The following is a 4,918-nucleotide window of genomic DNA, read 5'->3' on the forward strand; positions in this document are numbered from 1 at the left end:
CCCATTTTGCCTGAGCGTGACGTGTGGCACTGCCAAAACGGCAGTGGTGGGACCCTCTCATTTTCTCTAAAAAACTTATAACTCCACATAGACATTGGTTGTCTAGTATATATGTCGATGACACACACAAACTGACAAAATTAATTTACCTCTGCATTTCTGTTTGTAAAGTTGTCCTTGGGGTATGGGGAGCCACAGATTCTCCAAGCGATGACACATGATTTTGGGCCAGACTTTGTGGAGGAGTTGATGTACTGCTCTGAACTCTGCTGCTGGCTGATGAAGACGTCCCCAGTGCTGGAGAATTTAGACCCCTTGAAATAAGTGATATTAGGGAACGGGCCATGTTCATAAACTCCGGGTGATCTCCCTGACCAGAGGGTAAAGGAAATAATAAATGAAACTTCGCTTCATGAAAGTGGATGGAAAGATAACATTTTGATACAATTTATACAACAGAACTTTTGATGGAAAATGTTTAATTTGAAAGAAGAATTAACTTTTAATTAGCATACAGGCTGTAATCAGTTTTTGAGGATAATTTGCTGCTTTGTAGCTTAGTACTAACTGGCAACAGCAATGTTTGAGTAACATTTAGACATGAAGCAAACAAAAATAACTTGAGCTGTGCATTATTACTGTCAAAAACTTTAATATAATGGGTACTGTAATAGTTCACCGAGCTGAAGATGTGTTACACTTTACAATGACCACCAGAAGGCAAAACACGTGTTGACAAGCTTTAGAATCAGTGCATCGCTGGTTCTACTTTCAATAGAACAAAATAGAAGTGATTTTTTTATTTTGATTTTAAAAAAACTAGAAAGCTGTAATTTTTCTGTATTTTAAACTGTTGTCCCTCATCAAAGATAAGAAAAACGGCAGCGGAACCGAATTTGATGTAAACGAACAAAGACATGTTGAAAACATATTGGCCGTGATGTTTAACCAGAGTTGTTTACCCGGAGTTTAAGTGGCGATACCACGTAACAACTAATCACGCGTCTTTTTCTATTGTCACCATAAACTGAACGATAAAGTAACGACACTTGACTTTTATTTTCCCCAATTAATTTTAAAAAGTACGTCTGGTTAGCTGGCGCAAGAAGGACTGCATCCGTGCTGCCTGCTGCGCGCGGAACATTTCAAAGTTTTACCAGTTTAACAGAAGTGCATTTAACATAAATATCTTTAACCTATGAGGAACATTACGACATATAATAGATTTAATTGACAATAATAATACTTTGTAGACGTTGAGTTGGTTAAATGTAAAAACTTTGATCAGGCATGACTAAAGACACCTACTCCAACTGTTCGCGCCACAAGTTTGTTAAGCCATTGATCCCTATTTTTTTTAAATCAAATTATAACGTTTTAAACAGACTTGTGAAACATGTCCTAATCCACTTTTATTCACAATGACTTTAGTTAATAATAAATAACACACTCTGGTAGCTACAGGACTTTAGGAAAATCGTTCCTGAATAGCAACCCATGCTAATTTTATACAAACATTGAAATTTACACTCTCCCTTCAAGTTAAAATGTTCAAGCTAACGCTAACTGTTAATTACAACATAAACTGGCGTACAACAATGCTATTTGTTAAAGTACTCACCTGAGATTTTTCTGCCATTTTGCTCTGGAAATACTGATGGAAAACTGCCAGAGGATGCTCTTCCTCTTCTTCTGTTGTTTAAATGCGCTACCCGTCACCTCCAGGCACAGTGTGCGAAAGTAAGCAAGTTTGGTTGTGAGGTTTACAGAACCCTTCCCTCCTCTCCCAATGATTGGACAGGAATTCGAGAAACGTGATTGGTAGCTAAGACTCGTGCTCTCATTGGTTCCACCCAAGTTCCACCCACTGACGCTAGAATCGAGACAAAAAGATCCATAACATTGTAGAAAAGATACGTAACACTGTAGGATTTCTGTTTGTACCTGTAGAATGAAATGTGTTTTTGGGAGTTTTCATTTGAAACTTGTACTTTGATTTTTTCAATTTGGAATTCTGCTAGTTACAAAACAAAAGTTTCATGTTTCTGAATGAATGTTTGATTTTACAAAATAAAAAAATACATGTACAAAATACAATGTTCCTGTTACAAAACGAGAATACAAGTACGAATTGAGAATTACAAGTTACGAATCCAAAGTTACAAGTTACGAATCAAAAATTACAAGTTACGAACCCAAAGTTACATGTGATGAAACATGTTCGATGTTACAAAACTTGGTACAAGTTACGCTGAATATTGTCCCAATCCTAGTTCCATAATTTACGAGGTTTACTCGTTTCATGCTCGTATTCGTCAAAAGTGCTTTATCCGTACCGGATACTCGTCTGAAAGGAGTGTCCGGCTCATCCCTATTTATTTACATGTTATATTTCTACAAATTAAGGTAAGAAAAACAAAAGTAGTTATTTTTGTCTGTTTCCTACAAACCTTCAATCTGATGTGTCTTCTTTACATGGTAAATTTTTCCTGTGGAGGGACAGCATCACTGTTGCTAAGCCATCAACTTTCCAGCTTGTGCATTCACTCTTTTTCATATTCCCGGTAAATTAGCTGCTAAAACGGCTTTTAGAAGAATGTTCTTCATTAAACAAGCATTAGAAATGATGCTTTTCCAGACAGAGAGCAGAAAGCTAATAAAAACTGGTCAGTTAAAAGCAAATGAGATTCTGACAGCAATGCGGAAGACTTATTTCTTCTCTCTCCCTTCTACAGAAAAGATCTGTGTCAGTCATCTATCAAACAATGGAGAAACATCTTTCCAAGATTTCGATAATTATTTTTTCTTACTTTATTATTAGGTTTACAGATCCATAATGAGTTAATGTATAGAGCACTAGTACCATTTTGCTCTGCAACATCATCAAAGGCATGCATTTAATAGCCAGAATGACAGCCATGAAACTGTCAGTGGGAGTTCTAGTTGTGTTAGAAATTCTAGTGATAAAGCAGTTATATTTTAGTAAATAATTTTGTTTATTATTGCTAAATACAAAACTCATATTGCCTCCAATGTTACTTAGAAATGTTTTTTTTTTTTTTTTTTTTTTGGCCCAATACCTTCCTGCAGGACAAGCTGACTGTGCATGTGTAAAACTGGGGGGGACGACACTGAATTTACCTTTATATGAGCTGACGAACTGTTCTATGAGACCGGCTTATCGATTTTAAGTTCAACATGTTGTTCAGCATCATGTAGAGGGTTGAGTCTTCTTCTACACACAGATTGTTCCATTTTTATTGTTCAAATACTAGCCATCTTTTCTGAAAAAAATTACATTTTACAGGTATGTTGTAATATCATATTTCTCAAACATTTAAACACACAATGAAGTCATAAATAGAAAAAAGCTAAAAATGACTAGAATAGAAATATGTTGCTATCATCATAAAGAAAACCAAAATAAAGAACAAAAATAAAAAAAGATTTAATAATATAGAAATGAGAAATAAAATTAACTGTGGTAAGAAAATGAGGAAAGGGAGAGGAAAAAATAAATAGGAAAGAGGGAAATCAGTGGATCCCGGGAAAGGTGGAATAAGACCAGAACCAGGATCTTGAAATGAACCCTGAAGTTGACTGGCATCCAGTGAAGCTGGAGGAGAAGCGGGGTGATGTGGGTGTGTTGGAGGACTTGGTCAGAAGCCCAGCACAGGCATTCTGAACCACCTATTGACGGTTCAGGGAGGTTCTGCTCAGACATGTGAAAAGAGACTTGCAATAGTCTAAGCAAGGACTAGGAGATGAAGGTGTGGAGAACTGTCTCAAGTTCAGAGCAGGACAGACTCAGCTTAGCAATGTTCCTGAGATGGAAGAAGGAAGAGCGAACAAGAGAACTGACATCATAATCCAGGGTGTGAGCTGGGTCAAATGTCACACCAAGATTCCTGACAGAAGGTTTGGTGTGAGAAGCAAGCTGACCAAGAGAGTCTCTGACTTTGGGAACCAGCTTGTCTGGGGCACAGATGAGGATCTCAGTCTTATCTTCATTCAGCTGAAGAACGCTCCCAGCCATCCAGGTTTTGATAGAGTCTAAGCAGGTGTGGAACAGCTGCAGCTTAGACATCTCATGGGGCTTAAAGGAGATGTACAGTTGGATGTCATCTGCATAAAGATGGTAGGAGATTCCTTTGAAGGAGCTCAGGATGTGCTGAAGATGAAGCAGATAGAGGAGGAAGAGCATGTGCTAAAGATGAAGCCGGTAGAGGAGGAAGAGCAGAGGCCCCAGCACAGAACCTTGTGGGACACCATGGGTAAGGGAGGTGGTGGAGGACCTAAACTTGGAGACGACCTCAGAGAAGGAACACTCAGAAAGATATGAGGAGCACAACTCCAGAGCAGTTCCTGATAGACCTACCCAGGCGCTCACCCTCTCCAGTAGCAGGTGATGGTCAACGGTGTAGCAGATGGACGTGGAGACAGGTTTTCTTCCACAAGCGCTCAATTTTTCTGCATTCACTCTTCAGGCTGTGAATGCTGTCGTTAAACCAGGGAGTAGGGTTCACTGCAGGAACTGATCTGGTTCTGACAGGACAGATGTTGTCCAGAATGGAGAGGCAGTGCTTGTTAAATTGAGAAGTTAAGTTAAGGAATCTGGGTCATTATCAGAAGAACAGAGTGGTTTAAAAGCAGCAGAAAAAGTGCTAGCTGTGCTCTAAATTAGAAAACGAGAACTAACTAGACGGCGAGCAGGAGGTGGGAACGCAGAAACTGACAAGTTAAAGAAAATGCAATGGTGATCAGAAATATAAACGTCCTCAGGACAAACAGAAGGAAAAAACCATTTGGACCAGGCGGACGATAAACCACAGCACAGTAGAATGGGTCCTACGCCCCACTTTAGCTGCAGTTCAAAGGAAACAAAGCAACCAGAGGTTGTAGAGCTACATGGAAGATG

The sequence above is a fragment of the Nothobranchius furzeri genome, chromosome 18 (genome assembly GCF_043380555.1).
Source record: "Nothobranchius furzeri strain GRZ-AD chromosome 18, NfurGRZ-RIMD1, whole genome shotgun sequence".
Lineage (NCBI taxonomy): Eukaryota > Metazoa > Chordata > Actinopteri > Cyprinodontiformes > Nothobranchiidae > Nothobranchius > Nothobranchius furzeri.